We start from the raw sequence: 23,616 nt of genomic DNA, 5'->3' as shown, positions 1-23,616 counted from the left end.
TTAAACACAACTCATCCTTTGCAAGTATCGTTTTAATTAAGTTCTTCAAAGTTAAAATGTTAAGTCTTCTATAACTTTTATAGTAAAACTAGCTGTTGCTCGCGACTCCGTCCGCGCGGAATTAAAAACAAAACATAATTAGTAGCCTATGTGTTCTTCCACACTATGTTCTATATTTACGCCAAATTTCATCTAGATCCTTTCCGGAGTTACCTTCAAACATCCATCCATCCATCTAAACATTCGCATTTATAATATTAGTAAGAGTCATAATAATATTAATTCTAGATTGTAACATTTTTAACAGAACATCCGTTAGTTCACAGTTACAAACATTCGTACATAAATAAGTGAGATCAATATTCGGTAAAGAAACGAAAAGGAAACAATAAAATTATATGACGTTCTTAAAAATAAGTTAACATTTAGACGAAGTATTTTTGATGATTAACTCTACCAAACATGAACCGTTACGGCTATTTTATAATAAACTTTATGGCTTTATAATCGCATAAAGAAACCCATTTATATTAAAATCCGTAATTTTTCCGAGGTGTTATATAATTTTATTGCGTTGTCGACTTAATTGTGATGCAAATCACTTTGACACTTACGCAACTATAATTCACAATTTTCCGTAAAATTGCCACCTTAAAAAAACTGTTGACCTCATCAATAATTAAGCCACAAAAAGCATAATCGATAATCCATTGATTACCTCTTAAATTGACGACACTTTCCAAAAATAAAGAATTATTTAATTCAACTTGTCGATAATTACGTTTAATGATAAAAAGAGTCTTTATAAAATGCGTAGAGTTTCTCTATTATGTCATGTTTTATGTCTTATTTAATGAATATGTTTTGTAATAAATGTTAAATTTTATCTGTTAATTTTAATGAAACATGTAAATTTATTAACATCAATATAAGCTCTTATCATATGCAATGAGTTTTAATAAAAATAAGCCTAAGTAACATTAATGAAACTTAAGTATACTTAATTAATTTTGTTATATAACAGATGAAGTAATTATTTATTGGTGAACTTACAGTACAGTTAGATTAACTTGCCCTTTTAATTTCTATAAGTCCAGAAAATATGTTTAAAATATGGTAACAAGTATTGTCTCCTCTAAAAAGCGTTTACATCAAAGAGACATCGTGATCATGCTTTTGTTCCCTACATTAGACTTCAACGCATGATGATTGCGCACGCGCTTGATGTTCAACTTTTTTTTTTATTTATAAGTTACCTCTTCACTTTTATTACAATAATGTAATGCAATTGATTGTTATTTTAATAGTAGTATAATACTATGTTACAAAATTAAACTTTCTTTTTAATAATCATAAAATAAAAAATAAAATCTACAATAAAAAGTTTTTACTTGATAAATAATTCAAAGTCCATTACAATAAAGAAAATTGCTTTCGTTTTATTGCTATAATCAAAGTCTTAAGAGCAACTTGCAGTTTATATCTCTCTGTATATATTTTTCCGTAGACATACGTTGAGTATTATTACAATATAAAATACCTAAATATATGGATACAGTAATAAACATTTGCACGACACATTCAAAAGTTTTATATCCCCACGTTTAATGTCCTATAAAAATGTTATTTTCAAATTCAAGCTGATGTACATCAAATGTAAAAAATAAGGCCAAAAGGCATCAAACAAATAAATTAAATATTTAATGCCTCAGTCCTACAAAAAAAATATAAATCATAACTTAGTTATTCCAAATTAAATTAATAATTTAGGACATTTTCGAAGTATATATGTACATACATCGAATAAAACAATGTGTAATAATTTATAATAATGAATTGGGTAGGACATAAGACCATGTCATTAAGTAAACTGTATTTACTTGTTCATATTCAACGCCGAGCGCGAGAGCGAACGCGAGCGCGGACGCGGTCACGTGTCCACATTGGCCACCAGAAGAATGTGCGGTTGACCAGACCATACCGGTTAAACTTACTTGAAATCGCGAGTGAATCAGGAACTCCGCTTATTCAGCGTGAACATTCTCATAAAACATTATATGACTTTAGCTCGCTCGAAGCCTGTACGCACGTTCAATTTGAACTGTGAACAATGTGTTTGAAATTTCGCGATCGCACTGAACATGACTTAATAACTGCAGACTAAAAATCGCAGTCGCGGGTGCGGTCGCGAAACCTTAATGTGAAAATAACCTCGCGACCACACCCGCGCTTGCGCCCGCGTATTCTATGTGAACAAGCACTACTTTATCGCGATGTTGTTTGTGTTCTGACTTTCCAAATCAAACTTTTCCACTGACAACTGTTATTGCAAACTCCCATATCAAATTACAATCCTCATAAATAATAATTATTCAACAAAAAGTATTAGAATTTTACTTCATAATTTTCTTGTCGGCGCGCTCTCTCCGTCGCGCCTGAACAAGTCAGTCCGCTTTCGCGAGTCATTGTCGTGCGTGTGCTGTGTGGCTTAGATGAAGATAACATTCATATCAATCATGTTTCCTGGCACATATCAAGATGTTAATACATGTCTTGTTCATTTCATCTAAATAGACAAGTGTCTCTATATTATCGTAAAAATCCAATGAATTGACACTTAGTTTAATGATTATATTTTTTATGAATTTAATTCAATAAATATTAGAGATTTTTATTTTAAAAAAATGTTATTGTTGTCGTGCCTTAACTGAAATCTTTAATACCCTTGATCTATACAAGGAAAAGGTTGCTAATACTACTTAAGAGCATATTATTTGACCGGTAGATGTCAAAGATATTTATTAAAACACTTAAAAAGCCTGTCCTAAAGTATACGCGGCGTGAGGTCGCGTCACGCAGGCTCGCACGCTCCGTTAAGTAATGTCTTTATTTTAGTAGTCGTGACACACTACCAAGCTTCCTCGTCTTGATCTTTAGACATGACATCAGATCAACCTTTTTATGAATGTAATGTAGGAAGGTCTTTTGACGTTACTGGATCATAAAAAAAATCGCATAGTGATAAATATCTTCCGCGGTAGTGTCTTTATTATAAAAGACATGTACAATTCAAAACCACTGTATCTCAAGTAGGTGTTTAATAACTAGCATTCGCCCGCGACTATGTCCACGCGCTATAAAAAAGACCTTCCAAGACTATGTTCTACATATATGACAAATTTTATAAATATCCCTTCAGCCATTCTAGAAATACCATCGAACAAACATACATCCATCCACTCATACGTTCGCATTTATAATATTAGTAAGAGTAAGATTACGTAACGAATATTTGTTACAGTTTTGAGTTTACGAAAAAGTATTTGTCACGATAATTACTAGCGACAGCCGGTCGCCAAAATAAATCGCAGAGTTTTAATGTTTAGGTAGGAGTCCGTCCAAAAGCCGGGGACCAGGTAATAATTTCAATCTGCAGCACCGTCCGAACTTCAAAATGGCCTAACTTGGAGACATTACGCTTTAATTTTGGCCCGACGTACAGACAAATAAGTTGTTGCCGGGGAAATAACATTTAAACCGTTAAAACTTTCAGACGGAGAATAGATTGACGCCGATCGTTATCCTCTCTCAATATTAGCAAAGCATTGGATACGAATTTCTCATTAAAATCTCCAAAGTGAATTCCTATTCCTTCAATGCTCTATTCAATTCTGCCTTTTGAAACTAAATCTAAAGTTTTCAACGAATTACTTTGACAATAACGGATTGAATATAAAATTTCAACTCCCGGATTTAATTAAATGAGAAATTGTACTAATTTCTTAGGGGGCGGTTAATAAAATAACGAACATTTGAATAGGAAATTCATTTATTAATTTTGATGGAGGCCGAATGGCGGAGCTGGTAACATGATATCGTACTTTGCGGACTGCATCGCCATTTTAATCTTAGATTTACGTAAAAAATTGTAACCGAATAATAAAAAAGACAATAAACGGCTATCTCTAAATAGTGACTATGGCTTAGTCATCTCCAACTTAGGGAAGACTTCGAGTCCGTCAGTGGAGACCTATAGTCAGCGGATGATGATAATAAACAGTGTCTTAATTACTTACAAATTATATGTTCGATTCGAAGTTGCAATGAAGTAAAAAAATAAGTTTGTACTAATGCTACAAACAAAGCATTTTAATGTCATGACATGACGGATTTAAGATCACCGAAATTTATCGCATAAAAATGTTTTATAATTTTCTCTCCATTTGCTCTCTCGGTCATAAAAGTTGCAAAACTTTTTTGTTGCATGGTGCGCTACGACGAAAAGCTTGCGATATGTCACGACATGACTCTTACATTGCTTTCAACATGCGAGTATATATTATAATGACTAGGATTACACATTACACTTTTTGATAGTACATAATTTCAATAAGATGTTCATGGTATAAAGTACAGTTGACATAGTAAAGTAAAGTAAGTCTTACTTATATTATAAATACTAATGTTTGGATGGATAGATGGATCTTTGAGAATATGGCTGTATGGGTTTTGATGAAATTTGGCATTGATGCAAAATTGGCGAAAGCTAGTTATAGCATAAAGTAAATTTAATCAAAAAAGCGAGTTACGTAAATTAAAATTATAAAGCTATAAGAAAGTTTAGAGATTTTATTGATTCAAGTTCATCAAAATAACTTTATAATAACAAAACTGCAGACTCAGTTTCCAATCAGCAAAAGTTGCAAATTTTCTAGTATCCGCTGATCTGCTGACGCCAGGTGAGAAGTTCGTTTTCATCCCGCCTTGTAATATGCTAATCAAACCGGCTGACTTATCAAACAGAATCGAATTTAATTTCACTGAAGTCCCTCGTTTAGAAGTTTCCTTTTTCTTGAATAAACCGACCTGATTAATTTTCATAACTCATTCTCGGATTCACTGAATGAAACAAGTTTAATTAGCACCCCCAAAAGTTGGATATCGCTATGAACTCTCAAATTAAAATACACAGCTGTCTAAATTAAGTCAATAGTTTTTATTAAAATTATTATTTCGGTTCGAATTTATATCTTTTGTATCTAAGTAGTTGATATTAAGAGTTTTTCGTTATTATAGAAGACCTCAAAACTCCTCTGAAATATAAGTCATGCATCGTCAGTATTAGGCCCTTCGTAAACAAAATAACGTAAATCTTCGAAACTAATATTAACCTTGCTCCAACCGTATTGCTCTCCGTAAACATAACGTTAAATCGCCGACGCAAGTCGTTTATTCAATCAGTACACGCACAGCGGCTACTTGTCAACTTTAGGTACAGGATTTCTCTATGCCATCTTAAAAATCACGGAAACTTTTTCGCGACAAACGAGTTGGGAGCAACTTGCTTTGACGACGAAAAATCAAAATCTAAGCGACTCGTGTATTGCGTAAGTCGTATAGCGACTAAAGTTGCCTGTTAAGACTTACGTCGCCTTGTGTACGAAGGGCGTTACTTCTCCATACACGGAAAATCTTGATCATTTCCTAGCAAAGCTAGTTTTAAATTAAATAGATTTCTGAATTGTAAGGAAATTTGCGATAATAAATTAACCATGTACTTACTTGATTTAATGTATGGCTCATCAAATCAACGTAAAATACAAAATTCCCTATTTTCCTAATTCACACAAAAACTGTAGCCTTAATTTGTTAAGAGCTACGTAAGTATTTTTTTAATAAAAACAAATATCTTATCTGACGACCTCTTAACATGACAAAAGCGGTCGCTGTGACCGTAAACCACTCTCTCCGTAACCTCTGACTCGACGCATAAATTTCCGACATCGGCTTATGTAAGTTTCTCATCGAATTGCCACTTTAATAACAATTACGAATAAAATATTCATTGTGTTGGTTAGTAGATTTCAACATTGTGGACGAAAAAGTGACTTATTTGTATAAAATTTTACTATTTCTTTGTAATAATAATAAACCAGTATAATACTTAACCACACGCACAAGGAATGAAGATCCAAATCGTTTTCTTTGTAAAGCGAAATGTGTGCCTCGGTTTCTCAGTATTGCTTTGTTTTTCTTTTTTTTTAATTTTTCAGTGTTAAATAAGTTTTTGTAGAAAGAATTCATATTTGATAAATTACCTCATAGACATTTTGATTAAAAATTTACTCCGAAATAAAAAAATACTTTCACATGATCCTTCAAGTCGGATATATTAAAAAAATCATTACAACAAATGTGCCGATGAGAAAATGATATTAACCTAAAAAATAATTAACCCACAACAATAGGCATTCAATAAAACATTACCTCCATCAAAATGGCAACTACTAAAGTTTACGACAAATCCATAAAGCATTCACATCACCCATACGATATTCAAAAACACGCACTCCCTTATCAGTTCACACCTTTTGGTCCGGATCTATTTAATTATTAACCTTTTCCATACCCCCAAAACTTCCTTAAAGGTTTTGTTCTTCCATTCTAAAAAATCGCATATGTAAATTAATATTAGGTAGTATTAAAACAAGATATAAATAAAAAATAAAAATAGAAAAAAAACATAGTGCTCTATAAAAACTTAAAAGTAAACATTTTTAGAAGTCAAACTTGCTGAATTGCTTTTCTAACTCTTCTGTACCAAGCCCTATCAATTATAAAAAGCGTTTATTAAGTTTCAAAATATTTGAGGAACAAAATACAACTTACAGGACCCTAATGAATTGACCAAATAACATTTGTGTTAGTGTCTCTTAATTATAAAATATTACGCAAGTTAAATATCTAAACAATATTTATCACAAAGTTGAGACACTGAGACTTTCCTTTTCTTAATGAAAACTAAACTTATTCAAAGATTTTAATTAAAAGTTTCCACCTTTGTGTTGTTGCAGGAAAATCGAGGCCCTGCCATTTGGTAAGTCAACATTTTCATTTTGAGATATTTATTCTATGCTAATGATTTCTTAACAACTTTGTTAACAATGTTTCTGCGTTAATTAAATTACTTTTTAACTAATTATTCACGTTACCATATATATATTTTAAAAATACGACTTAAGTATAAAACTTTATAAACTCTACTAAATAATTATTTTAAAGAAAATGAAGTCAACACTAAAAAAGGGTCTTGATAGACAGATGGACGGACAATAAAGTGATATTTTTTCTATGAGGTACGGAAACCTAAAAAACAAAATAATTATATTTGGTAAACTATCAATAATGAAATAGGAAGTTGTGTCGTATTAAAATCGTAGATGTATTCGTTATACAATGACAGTTAGTAGAAATACCTACTCAACCACTTTCTAGTCTTATCATGGCGACAGGTCAACTTGGTCAAGTACTTGTATGGATCAAAGGAACCGGTCCCTCATACTCGATTATATAACTAGCTTCTGGTTCACATTACATGACTTTTCCTTCTTTTGGAGTAGTTTTTACTCCTTTTTTTTGTGTTATCTTTTCCTGGATCTTATAAAAAAAACAACCGGTTTCTTTATATAAACATTCAAGAATAATCTTGTACTATTTCAACCTATTTCTTCACGTACGCAAATAAGATATTATCAAAAAGGTCACTGACAATTGTTGCATGTTCAACATTTTTATTATCTGTAATTTTACTTGGAAGAAGTAATTTCGGTATACAAATTAACAACTTTAATATTTTATAGTACAGCCTTCTATTGACTAACTATAGATCGACGCGATACAAGAAGATTATACACTAAATTAATCTTACTAATATTGCAAATACGAATGTTCGGATGGATGTTTGTTTGAAGGTACATATCTCCGTAACGGCTCAACGTATCTCGATAAAATTTGTGATACATATAGAACATAGTGTGGAAGTACATGTAGGCTACTAATTATGTTTTTTTTTAATCCGCGCGGACAGAGTCGCGGACAACAGCTAGTTAAATTGTAAATCTGGTTTAAAAGGCCTGAGGACCACCCTCTTGAATGAAGTCGGTTAAAAACAAATAACGACTTACCTGACCTAAACTTTTCTCTTACTAAAGTTGTGATGTCAATTTACTCGTGGAATGTTCTAGCTCGAATGTCGGTTAGATTAACTCACATGTCTTATTAAATTCGGCTTCAACCATCGGAAACTATCGACCCCCTTAGCGCCGGCGTCCTTCGGAAATCGAACTAATCGATTCTCATTTCACCGACAGGAAATTAAATCCTTTGAGAGTCGTTCCCGATAACGGGTTTCGGCTCAGCACGACACGTGTTCATGTACAAGTGGCAGTAACTAACTGTTTAAACTCATCCAATCGAAACCTTTATTAAATTTCTCCTCACATGATATCAGAAAATCCATTCGTATTCAAATTTCATGACCATATTTATACAATATACGAAATCTCGTCTCGTTTAATGTACTGTATTGTAGCTTTTATGTTCTTTTAAAAATATTTACTTCATAAAAGAGAATATAAAATTTAGTACATACCCTTAATAATGTTATACATTTTATATATTAAAATGTAATTGTTCTTTTTATAAGTTCAATTAAAAGATTATAAAAATACACACTGTAAAACTTATAACGATCTCTGCTATATTGTATTCAACAAAACAAAGTCATTATACGCTTTATATAACACAACAAATGTGTAAATACAAAGTATATATCTAATCTTGTATTTAACAACTGACAGTCGTCGTAGAGCTTACTCCGCACTGAGTTTGATCCTTTTATTTACATTATCTGATAGTATTATTGCTCTGTTTACGAACAAAAGTTGGAGAAAGCTATTGCCGAATATAAATCGTCATTGAGAACGATGTTAACATGTTATTTATTTATCTAAATCCAAGCCAAATCTGTGCAACAAACATAATAGAAACGCTGATATTTTCTCAGTGGCTCGTATTGTTCGAGATAGCAAACATGTTCGTATTAGTGACGTCAGCATTGTGACAGCCGCTCCCGTATTAATGTTGTTTACAAAAGTAACGCGATCCCGGCGACGTCGCGGCGCTATGACATGATACAGATTTCGATTTGTCGGACACAAGGCGTTCTCCCTTGGGAAATTAAGAAACTAGATACAGGCACTGACCACGTCTCGATTTCTTCTTTGGACGTCTTAGGTAACGTAAAGGGAGTCGTTCGAAACACTTTTTTTATATCTCGAAGACCTTAAACGCTTTCACTGACTTACACAATTACGAGACAATTGATTTTGTTACGAAAGGCTACGTGTCATGCTTCCGAATAGGGCTGGTAATGATAAATGTACCCTGACTCGCGAAATGAATAAATAACGTTTCATTATGAGAACTTTTCATTTTCTACATAACGATAAAGTTATAAATAAGTATTATTTGAAGAAATACATCGCAAACCATTAAATATATTTTATAGTTTTTTATTGACGCATTAACGTGACTGATATGCCAAATGATTTTTTTTAATCACATCAAATTAATTAATAGATAAAATATCATGTTAATTTTATCTTTGTATTGAGAATACATCATAAGGTCAAAATGTGTGACATGTTAATAGGTCGATTTTATTTATTAATATAAGTTAAAAGCATTTAACGATTGTTTGAATACTGTTCACGACATGTTAACACTAACACGATAATGGCCTTTCAAGGATTTTGACCTTAAACGTGAGATTTACTCATACAGGCTGATGAGTGGTTTATTAAATTACAAAAATCTTCTAAATACTTTTGTGATAATGATTATTTCACTTACCATTCGCATTCTTTACCACGAAGCACATTACATATCTTTATATGTGAAAATTATTATACATATATTTAACTAAATTTAATTTAAGTCCCAATAAATTGCGTTAAATTACTCCAATGAATATTTATAATGTTCTATTTTAAAATGATTTTATGTACAACGAATAAATTGCAAAACTATATTCGCTCGACAAGATTTTAAAATAAAAATAAATAAAATTTGAATACTTTATTAAAAATATGCGGAATGAATGATCCGTGAAATTACATTTATGCGTAAGGTTTTAACAAAATACGCACGATTTAAGCATTATTTTAATTCATAAAATATTAATGGCAACATTGCTTTATTTTTTATTGAAATCTAATTCTTTTGTCTTTATAAAAGTTCAAATGTTAAATATCATTGTACTGATGCACGTAACCTTGGTGTTAAGCGTACAATTTGTGATACGGAAATATCTTTACGCAGATCTTTATTTGTGTTTTGTAACTCCTTGACAAAAACATAGAGTTAAGAAACGTTAAGAAGCGACGAATGATAATACATTTTCCTTTTAAGTCGCTAATATTTTTCTACACTGAGTTATTTTTTTTATATCATAAGGTGGCAAACGAGCTAGCGGTCACCTGAAATCGCTGAAATAGCGAAGTTACCGTTGCCCATAGACATACGCAATTGCATATGCGTTGCCTTGCCTACCTTTAGTCGACCGAGGATGCACATAAAGAAAATATTTTCCCTTTCCATGCATCCCTTCATCCGGAAAGTCCACTTCCACTTCCCATCCTTTCCTTATAAGAAAAAGGCCGGTAAGGGAAAAAGGACTAAATTAGGCCTCCGGAATGCACATATATTTAAAATTAAATTAAGTATTGTTGCGAAATAACTTTTGAACATACTTATCGTTTGCACAAAACTTACATTATTCTAAACTCTCCGTGCATTAGTCACATCAACAAATAAAATGTGTCGGTGCGAGGCGAGGGGTGTTCGGTTAACTTGGAGCGTTTATCATTTTTATTGCACCCGCTAGCAGCATACGAAAACGCTATCAATGCCCTAGAAAGGTCTCCAGAGACTTGGAGCTATCTCTTAACAATAATCAATATAGATGCTGGCAACGTATTTGATATATCTACTACGTCATTTACTGTATGCCGACTTCCAATGTTTTGATACTTAATGATTGAATTACTAAAGAAGTTCGCGTGGAAGAAAAAAAACCCTTAATTAGTAGCTTATGTGTTCTTCCACATTATGTTCTTTATGTATGCAATATTTCAACTTGATCAGCTCTGGAGATAATTTCAATCAAACACCCATATAAATAATCGCATTTATAATATTAGTAAGAAGTAAGATACATTATAATAAAGTCTAAGGAGTTTTTAAAATATTATTACTTGTATTTTTAATAATTTATTTTGAGGAATTTTTTACCAATAAATTCTTAGTTCCTTGGACAACACTATAAGTAAAAGTTAGTATGAATAAAAAAGCACCTAATAAGTTATCAATTGATCTCTTTTTCATTTTTCAATTTCTCCAAATCTTTTTTTATGGAATTGCGTTAGATATTATGCAATAGTTTCTTTATACAAAATTCAGCCATTCCAATTACAGCGATGTTAAGTTCGTAAAAGACAACTTAAAAACGCAAATCGAATGAAATGCGTTTTTATTTTTTTTAACTTTCCTTAACCGTAGCCGATAGAAAGTTAAGTGATGTTTACAATATTTTTTTATAAGTTTATCGCATTTTAAATTATGTTTCGTTCTCTTTTTGCATTTGTCGTTTGTTAGAGCTGTTAATTTGCTGTAAAGCAAAGAGAAACACAATACGAACGCAGAGGAAAGTACTAAGTGTGAGTGTAATTACAGTAAACATTTCTTTAAAACGAATTCTTCTTTGACTAATTTCAACAGATTTATTATAGATGTCAATAGCCTAGCTCTATCTTTCACCAGACCTAAGTGACAAGCGGCAAATCTATCGTCAATTTGACGTCTAACCTCTTTGGATTTCCGCATAACTACTAAACGATGTCAAAGTTACACACGGATTGCAATTCTATTTAGAACATCCTAATTTGGAGGTCTGTATCCCTAATTTGGTAAATAAGATTAAATACAATTGTTTAATCAATGAAAATTTGATTCATTCTTGTATACATTACCGTAAGTTTTCATTCCTGAAATTTGTACAAAAACAACGACAAAGGGAACCTGCAGTAATATGGTTTAAACATCTACAGTAGTACGTTCAATCCTACTTTGTAAATATAATCAGATACCGTAACTTATTGTAATAAAGAACAATGTTTAAAAAAAAATTATAATCGCAAACTTTTCATATTTTCATAAGAAACATTTAGAAAATTATCCCTTGAGTTGCCGCCGAGAAGTTTGATAGATTTAGTTACGATATAATTTAGAATATTTAGGAATAATCTTTGGTACTTCACAAAGTTAATCGATTTAAACGAGTCCCTGTCTACTGGTAGCATAAAAACATCAAACAGTTTTTACTCTCCGACGGGTTTTTTGCAAATAACAAACATATTAAAAGTTGTTCAATGACGTCATAGTTTTCAATAACATTAGCGGTCATGTCTTTCCTTGAATTTTGTGTATGTGTATTTGTTTAGCATATTAGCTGTTTGTATAAAAGTACATGATTTGTTTCATTTCGATAGCACTGAACCAGAACTTTATCTTTAGGATAGATATTATCTTGTTTCATCCTCATCATCATCATCTGCTCACTATACGTCCCCACCGAGGGGCTCGGAGCCTACCCTTAGTTACGGGTGACTAGGCCATAGTCAACCACGCTGGCTATCTTGTTTATAGTGATAGTATTAAAATTGAATCTTTTAATTTACATAATTTATTAAAAGCTGTGAGATTAAGCCAAGATTTTTATTGAAAGTGTTGCTTAAGCAAATCCTCTAATTAAAAAATTGTGTATTAAAATAAACTGAAAATATTGTCGCAACATTTTCATAGTTTGAAGGGCTCTTTGTAACCGTTATAATGGTTGCGCTTTTATAGTAGTCAGGAAAAAGTTTTTCAGTGCGCTCCGCAACCAAGTTGACGCTTTAAGCCGCCAGTTTTTGTTCTTTTAATATCGTCAAACGCTTTTGTAGTACGTCACAGCCCCGGTAGTGGTCTGTTTCAGTACCCTCTGTAACAGGGTGGCCCATTTTTTATAATATTTGAAAAAAAAAATCCATTAACAATCCTTCAAACGCCGGCGTTCATGAAAATTGTTGTTTTATTTTTAACTAGCTGTCGCCCGCGACTCCGTCCGCGTGGAGTTTAAAAAAACTTAATTAATAGCCTATGTGTTTTTCCACACTATGTTCTATATGTATGCAAAACTTCATCAGGATCCGTTCTGCCGTTCCAGAGATACCTTCAAACAAACGTCCATCGATACATTCATCCATCTATATTTCTATTACAGTTTTATAATCATTTGCTTTTTTAAGATATACCGATACTTACCGACTATAGACTACGAGTTATGTATTATAAATATTTTTCTTTCAGTGGAAGCTACAGATGCAAAAGCTTATTTGTTATTTAAACTCCAGTATTACTTTGTCTAACTTCCTTGTTTTCGAATGTCATGGACAATATTATAAACTCGACAAACATACAATTGAAACATTACAACTGTTTAAAATAATATAATAATACCGGATAAGCTATACCACTTGCTTTGCTTAGTGCATTCGCAAACAAATTACGCAAACTTCAAACGTCATTGCATAACAGCAAAGCACACATTGTCAATGCTGAGTCCGTCACAAATAAAGAACTAATAACACAATGCGCAAAACGTCAGAAGGAATTAAGGTCAATAATAGAATAATGTCTGACGATTTGGCGAAGTCGTTTGACGAATGGAAGACATCACAGACGTCATTACATCTCGGTACTGAGACAATTTCAAATGAAGACTTTAAATACACATTATGTAGGTTTGTCGGCGAAGCGTGAAATGTGACATGACATCAAACAAAAAGCTCCGGACACTTTCTCTTAAAGGCATTCGTCGTTCGAAAATAATCTTTAGAAGTAAAAGTGTCACTTACGAAACCTGTCATTTCTAACGCACATCGTTAAACACGTGAACTTTAGAATTTACTCGCGAAATGTAAGACGTGTGCTCATATCGAGTGATATAATTTATAAGAAATTTTAACGTAGACAAATTTGTATTCTATGAGGTGTATAATATATGAAACCCTTGTCAAATTCTTCTTACAAGTACACGACAGGTTAAAAAGAAATAAGGTCACCACGTAACATCTTAAAGGCTCCTTACAATTTATATTATAACAAAGATAGACGTTTCACGCGCAACGGTTATTTTATATTCTAAAATTGTTCAACATGCAAGGACTAGTTTGATATTATAAACAAGAATAAACTTACGCTATTACGATGTATGTCTAGATGACGATAAAAAAATTCATAAACGTATTATACAAAAATTAAAATTATAATACGAGTGATAAATGTTGATGTTCCTACAAGAATAATATTGCAATAATAAAGTTATCTTATTAATATTATAAATCCGAAAGTTTCGATGGATGTTTGTTTGAAGATATCTCCGAAACGGCTTGACGCCATTCTGCTTGTAATGTTAAAGTAGCTTTGTAATTATAAAACACATCAAGCTAGTCTATGGTATATATTATGAGTCTGTACTTTTCTAGTAGCAATAAAGCTATGTCAGTGAGCACATCGTTTTACTTTAATAATAATATGTTTTTTTATATCATATGGTGGCAAACGAGCGAGCGGCCACCTGCGATCGCTGAAATAGCGAAGTGACCGTTGCCCATATACATACGCAATTACATATGCGTTGCCTACCTTTAATCGACGAAGGAGAGGATGCACAGAAAGTCCACTTCCACTTCCCATCCATTCCTTATAAGAAAGGGTGGGAAGGGAAAAAGGACTAAATTAGGCCTCCGGGACGTACACTCATCAGTGTATTCACTCATAGAAGTATTTCACCGGGCGAGCCGGGCCAATTCGTGTGAAGATGTTAAAGCGGGCTCTACCACTGTATAATGGATTAATGAAATCAAGTCCATAAAATGTCCCTGGTACTATAAATTAGTTATCAAATAAATATAATTTGGCAACGTATTATTTAACATTCTCATTTTAAATAAATAGGTCAGCTATAATTATTTTATGACACAGGTGAGTATACTATACACGTCATTAATTATAACCCAAGTGATTGGATAATTACAGTACAGGGTAAAGTAAATCGAAAAGATTTATTGCATTCTAACCTTAAGAAATAGAAAAGGTGACCTTCACGGTCACTAAACAATAATTCAAATCGTTCTGTTTGAATCTAGCAATGATTACTTCGCAGGAAAAGGAAGTGACGATGGAAATTGCAGGTTAGTTTCGCTCAAGGCGTCAGATAACTTAATATTATGATATGGAAGGATTAATTACTGTAATTAAATACTATATTATACTTCTTACCTCTTTGATAATACAGTTTCTAATTAAATGGAACCATTTTTTGAATGGAAATATAAATGTAATAAACACGTACGAGGTAATTAAAATCACTTATTAAGAACAAGTTGAAAGGCTCACTAAACCTTTTAAAAATGTCCTTTCACGTTTATTATACACTAGCCGTCACCCGCGACTCCATCCGCACGGAATTAACAAAAAACTTAATTAGCCTATGTGTTCTTCCAGATAATTCTCTACATCTATGCTAAAATTTCAGCGAGATCCATCCAGCCGCACTGGAGATATCTTCTAACAGACATCCATGTAAAAATTCCCATTTATAATATTAGTATGAAGTAAGATAGCAAGATTTAGTTTAACACGCCAGAGTTCGAACGTAGTCTGGATAAAGTCAGGCAATAGACTTCGGCATAATAAGGTAGCTTGTTATCTTATTTGACCTAAATTGGTTAATGTAATGGATTAAAATAAGAACGCAAAATCTTTATTTGCATTTACTTTAGTTATAATAAAACTTAAATATTTTAAAACATGTAGGCGTTTATGTTAATCGTATTACGTTTCAATTAATATTATAATTTTATCTCAATATTGTAAGTTAATTGGACTAGATATTCGTTGACTTTATCCATTTACCTTAACCTACCTCAATCTAGTTTAAAATATACAAATGTTTTCATAAGTTTAATAAAGTTTATAGATAAGATGACCTTTAAAAACACTAAAACACGGCGATAACCATGACTGAATTATTCAATAAAATAGGCAATTTTGAAGCGATTTTTGTTTGGGAAAACTGCAACGAAAGTGCACATACGGGAGTTTGACTGCTCCTAAGCTTATTGCCACTGCTGTTTTATTACCATCACTGATGATGTTTTGCTAAATATAAATATGTTCGTTTTTTAAAGGCAGAACTTTATAAAAAAAATAGCTGTCGGCCGCGACTCTGTTAGTGCGGAGTTAATAAAACTTAATAAATTAGTCTATGTGTTCTTCCAGACTAGACTAGACTAGACGAGATCCGTTAAGTTGTTCCAGGGATAACTTCAAACAAACAGCCATCCATCTATCTAAACATTCGCATGTATAATATTAGTAAGGTAAGATATGAAAGCACTTAATCCAAATATAATTGTTATTAGTGTCAAGTTTCAACTGTTTTCGGTACCTACGAACACATTCGGAAATCGAATTATTTATCGACGTTGTTTCACAGTATTATCAAAATATTACTACATTTATTCTTCAAGCTGTTTGTTTCATGCATTCGTGAACTAAATTAATTACACTAAAAAGTTAAAACTTTAATTTTAATAATAAAATATTAAAAGACTGAAGAATAATGAATATTTTAAAGTTACCAAATAGAGAAACTAGAACAGAAGTCAATGCCATAGCATACATAAAACCTCGGTACTACACTCTAGTGATTTTATGTTAGCTATAAAATTTCGCAAATAAAAAAAAACTGTATTTTAAGTTGCGTGTACGAATAATTGTTCTTACATTAAACATATACAATAATGTTGCTTTCACACGAGAGCAAAACACTCCAGCAGAGCAGTGGACAGGGCAGTACTGCTACAATCTTCGTGTGAAATTTAAAAATTGGTCCGTTTTGAATTCGTCCAAGTGAATACTGTCGAAGATTTCAACAATTTAGTATTAACATGATGTAAGTAAGAAATATATTGAGTAATATAAAAGCGTTCCAAGACGAGCATTCATAACGACTTTTCCATTTCCCTTTCATCTCTTCGTCTATTCAGGATTTCCAGCCCCAACTTCCAATCAGAACCGACAAAATATAATATTACGCGTAGGCACTTTTAATGGTAAACGAGGTGAATATTAAAACGGTTCATTGTGCAAAAAACTTTGTTCTTTTTGTAAAAAAAAGTCTATATCGAAGATAAAAATAAAGTTACCACAATTTTCTGATTATACTATCAGAATTAAATTTTTGTGTTACGTTTCAATGCACGCAAACTTTTCATAACAATAGTAATATTATAAATGCGAATGTTTGGTTGGATGGATGTTTGTTAGAAGATATCTCTAAAACGGCTGCATGGATCTTGCTAAAATTTTTCATAGACTTAGCTTAGAAGTTCTAAACTTAGCTGGAACAATGCAGCTACTAATCAATATTTTTTTTAATTTCGCACCAATGTAGTCGCGGGCGACAGCTACTTAGTGATACATAATTGTTCCTATATTTCTGTCCTAGTTTCATAGTAAAAGAAACGTAACAATTTGAAATGTAATTAATATTTTAATGAGTTAGTGACTACAATGCAGCGACCTTAAATGCCATTAGGTTTTATCGTCTTGAGAGGTCAAGCATACTTTTTTTGTAAACCTTCACTTTAATTGATACGCAGATATAATGAAAGGTACATAAAATATAACATAACGTATGTAAGCAATGGTAAAATTTCAGATTATAGGTTGAAAAAGCTATGTACAAATTAAGTTTTAAATAATAAAACTATAATAAGTCTTCTTACTATTTCTTTGTAATAAAATAAAACATTTCAAAAATGTTTTTTTCTGTCGCATCTTTGCTGATTTAAAAAAAATATATATTATAATAAAATATACTCGCGTGCATCATCAACGTCAAAATCTGCCTTGCCGTTCCGTAGATTACCAAGAACAAACGCGACCTCGCGGGGTTTTGGTTATCAGAAACACAGAAACATCATGTGTACAAAATATTAGAAATATTTTTCAATGGAACATACCAAAATTTATAAAATCCATTATAAAATCCTCATGTATAGACCAAGCTGCAAATATTGCAGCCTATATCATCTTCGAAGTAATTAAGGGACTAAAACTTCAAGAGATCGCACGCTTGTCCGAGATTACTAGCCTAAAGGTACGTCTACATTAATACACGATGTCGACTAACTTAAAGAAAACTAAAGTCTTCCCCGTCTCATTTCCCGGACGTTAAACAAGTAACGCTTCATTGCAAACAAGAAGACTGTCCAACGAGAAATTTCCTTTTAAACCTATTTAGACCGTTTTCATTCTATTTTGTAGTAGTAAATTACAAACTAAGGTAGACTGCCTTTTCATTGGAGAAGATAAAATGTATTGTATTATAAAATTTTTAGACAACAGTTATAGTGCATTTATGCAGATAAAGGATGTTCGTATAAAATAGCAAAGCAACATATAAAGTATGTTTTACAATTAATAAAGTGAAATTTACACAATTTCTCTAACAACCGATTAAAAACTGTCATCATCATCTTTCTGTCCTACGGAGGGTCGGCACAGTATGTACTAGGCATCCATACGTCGCTATCAGATGTCCTATCTGAATTCACTCCCTTTTTACTCACATCCTCTTTCACACAATCTAAAAATATATACATAATACTAGCTGTCGCCTGCGACTACGACCGGACGGAATTAAAAGAAAACTTAATTAACTAAGTGTGTGTGATGATAAATATGTTTTGGTTTAGAAAAAACTAAATTAACTGTGCCAAATTTCAGTGAGATCAGTTAAGCCATTCCGGAGATACCTTGTAACAAATATCCATCAATCTAAACATTCGCATTTATAATATTAGTGAAATAAGACACCAAAATGTTAAATAAAAAAATAATTTGTGGCATAAATTAACATGCAAGTTTCGAAACAACTACAAATACTATATGTGTTTGTAAATCAAATAAATCAATAACGATGTTTTACCTTTACGTGAACTTAATCTAACTTATGTTAGAATCATGTCACAACATGGCGATAATTGCCCTTTAAATATACATTCAATCTGCTAACTACCAGGATTTCCGTTGTAATGATTATTTGCTTAATGTTAGAGAAGGAGATTGGATCTTTTTGTCGCATCTAGTTCGGTTTACAGATTAACATATACGCATAGAGAGCGTCGGTAGTTTAAGGGTTAAGCACTTGACTTGTAACCTGCAGGTCCTGGGTTCAAATCTCGCCAGGTCCCAATGTGTTTTTTTATTATCAATTTACATATGTTCATTTATACGACGCTCTCACATTGAAAGAACACCGTGATGCTACCTGTACATATCTGTGAAGAAATTCAAAGATATGTGTGAAGTCAACCAACCCGCACTAGGGCAGCTTAGTTCACTATAACCTAGTCACCCATAACTTAGGGTAGGCTCCGAGCTCCTCAGTGAAGTCGTATAGTGAGCTGATGATGATGAAATATGCATATTACATTTTGTTGTAAATAATCAAGGCAATAACCATAACAAATGTTAATTTGTTAACAAATTGAGTCGAGTCAGTTTTTGTACCATTTTAGTCAGCTAAGTTAATAAGAAATAGTTATAACAACTTTGTTTTAATTTCCTTAAAAAACTGATGAAATATTTTAGTTTTACTAAACAGAAAAATAATTGAAACAAACCATCTTAAAACACTATCTAAACATTCATAAAACAAGGAAGCAGATAAAGTTTTCGTGGTACCTACAATTGGGACAATCCCATAGAGAATTATGACAGCATATTTTATTCAATAGTAACTTGTTTCCAAGTCGGCGACAATAAAAGTGGACATTTGTCCACTTTACGTAATATTATGTAAATTGGAAGTATCTTTTGCATATAGAATGTGTCCCTGCCCAAAATTCGGGCGAACGCCTTTTGAGCCTCAGAACAATAGTTCCTTGTGATGTGTCAAACTGACATATATTTTGTCCGAAGCAAAATGAATAATTCAATGTTTAATATTGACACTCGAGGGAACATGAGTGTGTATGACAATAAAAATGTGTTAGTTTAAAATGATTTTAATAATCAAAAACAACAATAAATGTTTCTAAATATCTTGCAAAACTTTGATCGGTTGCCAAAAACAAGCGACAGCTTTGCGAAACGCTTCGTGATCGTAGAACCACGGATTTTTCGTGTTGAGTCGTATTACAAGACCACCTAATTGTTTTATGTTACAACAGTACCTAAAACTAACAGCGGGCCGAAACATAACGCTTTACGGGCACTGCATTTAAATTATGTTATCAAAAGGCTCTTAATGTTATACCAGATTTTAATTCATCATCAGCTAACTATATGTCCCCACTAAGGGGCTCGGAGCCTACCCTAAGTTACGGGTGACAAAGCCATAATTAACCACACTGATCCAGTGCTGGTTGATTGACTTCATAAATCTTTGAATCTCTCTCTAGTTTTTTCAGATTATGTGCCGGTTACATTACGATGTTTTCCTTGGCCGTAAGAGCGTCGGATAAATATACGTAATATAAATCGATAATCAAAAAACACATTGGTACATAACGGGATTCGAATCCAGGACCTGCAGATAGCAAGTCAAGTGCTTAACCCCTGAGCCACCGACGCTCTAGATTTTAATTATTTCCTTCTAAAGCGGTTTTCATTTAATAGCTTCGTAAGTGAAATTCTAGTTCAAGCAAAAAAACTAAACGAAATACCTCAATAACTTTAGTACATAAGCTGTCGTTGACGATAAGCCGGTTCTAAATCAATTTATAAGTAAACTAACGATAAGTGAACGTAACTATTGGTCTAATGCTGTACATTTCTCCTTTATTACTCTTTGTGGATCAACATCGATAGCCGGTATGAAGTAAACTCGCAATGTATGCTGCGATAGTGAAAATAATTACAATAGACACAATTCCTCGGTACGCTCGACTGGTATTGAACGAGGCCGTGGGCTCTCGGTCAGTCTGTAAACTGGTTTCATTATCAAAAGTCAATAACTTTCCGATGCATTCCGAGTCACGGCCAAGCCATCGTTCTACAAACGTAATAAGCCTAAGCCCACATTATTAACCGCGAGTAAGATACGACAACAATTCTATGCGGTTAAGATAATACAAATAAAAGTGTTGGTTTTGGATACTTTCTTTTATAATTCACATGAACAGCTTTCACTCGACGCATAAATATTGGAAATAATGGATTGAGTTTCTTTTATAAAAAAAACTAGCTATCGCCCGCGACACCGTACGCGCGGAATTACAAGAAAACTTAATTAGTTGCCTATGTGTTCTACCAGGCTTTGTTCTACATCTGTGCCAAATTTCATCAAGATCCGTCGAGTCTTTCTGGAGACACCTTCAAACAAACATTCATACTGCCTAGATGGAACTTTCGCATTTATAATATTAGTAAGGTATCTTCACAATGACATACATAAATGAATCTCGCAATTCGCCACGCGGGAAGACTATTATTGTTGACATCTTATGATGTAGCAACGTAATCCTATTGTATTCTCTTTAGTTGGTAACGATAATTTGATAATAAGCTTCTAAGTCTACATTCTCAATCCCCAAACCTGATTAATAAGAAATTCTTCATCATTATTTCTCAACATCAAACCACGGAATCAATTCTCAAAACATTAACATGCTTGAGCACTTCATTAACAAAACAATTGTACATCAAAAATTAACATCCAATTAATAACGCGTCAGTGAACTAATAGACATGATCTCGCGTAGTTTTTTGTTTGCAACCTTTTTGAATTCCAAATCATACTGTATTTTGTATCAACATAAAAGCGTGACTACCAAAGTCATGGACGCCATTATGATTTTGTCTTATAAATATTTACCTAAGTGTTTTTAAATGACCGATGGTATTCATACCATACCGTGTAGGTCATTGGATACACGAAGCTGATTACAATACAAAATATCAAACATACACTTAGAGCAAATAAGGAATCAAATATGATATGCCCTTTGTATGAAAAAAAACAAGGGGCTAGTATACAATTAAGAACATATTGTTAGGAAGAAAATCCGACACAGTGTCGGTGTATCGGCGCAACACAAGCCTTATAAAAATGTCTACGTTTATGCCCCCTCAATAATCAATCTGACACTTGACTTAGTAACGAAAGCGCGCCATTCGCGCCAACGGATTCTAACTAATAATACCTAAAATATACATAATTAATTATATACGAATAACAAAAATAAGGGTATTGCTCTTAACCACAAGACTAATTTCTTAACAAATTTTTTATAGCGATAAATAAATAAATTGTCGTGCATATATCTCAACTTTTTTAAAAATGACTTTGTTATTGGATTAATGCTTCGACAACCGAAACTTACGTGAATAGCAACTATATTAGAAGCAATAATATGACGAATAGAATCGACGAATAAAAATTCAGAGAAGAATTCGAGAAGTCCATAATTAAACTAACGGTTAATAAGTAACCACTAGTTAACGACTGTGTGTGCTTATTTTTAACACAGTTTAAAAACGTACAGTGAAACCGTTTTAACTTTATAATTTGAGGAAATTAAGTAAGGTGCACGCTACAATGCGGTAAACGACGACCTAATTCCTTCATAAACACTTCTGTAATTATTTCACTCGTTGTGGTATAACTTTTTCTCCTGAATTACTTTAAATTCTTAACAAGCTTTAGAACCGAGAAATGTGTTAACTGATTATATAACGGCATCTTTAAAGATAACTCGCACGGATATCGCAAATTCTTTATAGAACTTTTTATACATATTCGAATACTGTTACGGTTAAGTAATAATACTAAACTTATACTTTCAAATTAACTAACATTTTCTGCTTCTATGTAAGTCCTTTTGAGATAATTGTATTAAAATGAGCATTTGTTTATTTAAACACGAAACCAATAATGATGATTTTATTTCTTACAGCTGTGTCCGCAACTTCGTCTACGTTAAGTAGTCTTATTTTGTCAAGATATAGGATTTTTTCTAAAAAAAAAAGGCCTACGTTACTCTTTATTACATCAGCAATCTGTCAGTAAAAGTCCCGTCAAAATCGATTCAGCCATTTCAGATATTAACCGAAACAGACTGATAAACAAAAATTGTACAAATAAAAGTATTTTGGTGTAAGTACCGCATGTATATACATACACATGTAGTACAAAACGATCATTCCAATATTAAAAATAGTGTACCTTACAAATAGAAAGATTAAAAATTCTCTAATGACTTAATTAAGTACTACTTCCGATTCTTATTTATAATAGCAGCAATTCAATATATGGAAGTAAGGTCAGTCGCATCTTTAGGAACACAATGTTAGCCAACTCGTGTAAAACCCTACCATAACACATTTGAAGAATAGTAAATGTGATAACAAAAATCCAATGTTATTTCCTCCAGTTAGTGAATCAGAAACGTAAAAGATGTCATAAAAATATGTTAAAAAAATATTGACAACCTTAAAATAAGAATCAGTTAACATTTAATAATAATAAAAAAATCTATAACTTGTCTAAAAATGTTAAGCATTTTAGAGAATTATTTTATAATTAATATATAATTTATATACAAAAATTTCGCAAAACAACAAATAAAAAGTCTCTCTTATCCTATTTGTGATAAAGGA

The 23,616-nt window shown here is 32.3% G+C and overlaps 1 protein-coding gene across 2 annotated transcripts in view; it reads left to right on the top strand.

The window, feature by feature from the left end:
* The window catches only part of LOC106123482 (uncharacterized), a 90,199-nt gene that overhangs the window by 12,134 nt on the left and 54,449 nt on the right, over positions 1 to 23,616 (top strand). For both annotated transcript variants that reach the window (XM_013319839.1, XM_013319838.1), the window contains exon 2: positions 6,855 to 6,877. The gene's annotated coding sequence lies outside the window, so the exon portion shown is untranslated. The remainder of the gene's footprint in view (positions 1 to 6,854; positions 6,878 to 23,616) is intronic.

The sequence above is a fragment of the Papilio xuthus genome, unplaced genomic scaffold (assembly GCF_000836235.2).
Source record: "Papilio xuthus unplaced genomic scaffold, Pxut_1.1 DF826115.1, whole genome shotgun sequence".
In the NCBI taxonomy this organism is placed as follows: domain Eukaryota; kingdom Metazoa; phylum Arthropoda; class Insecta; order Lepidoptera; family Papilionidae; genus Papilio; species Papilio xuthus.
The sequence above is the reverse complement of the archived record's forward strand: the minus strand, read 5'-3'. Positions and strand labels throughout refer to the sequence as shown.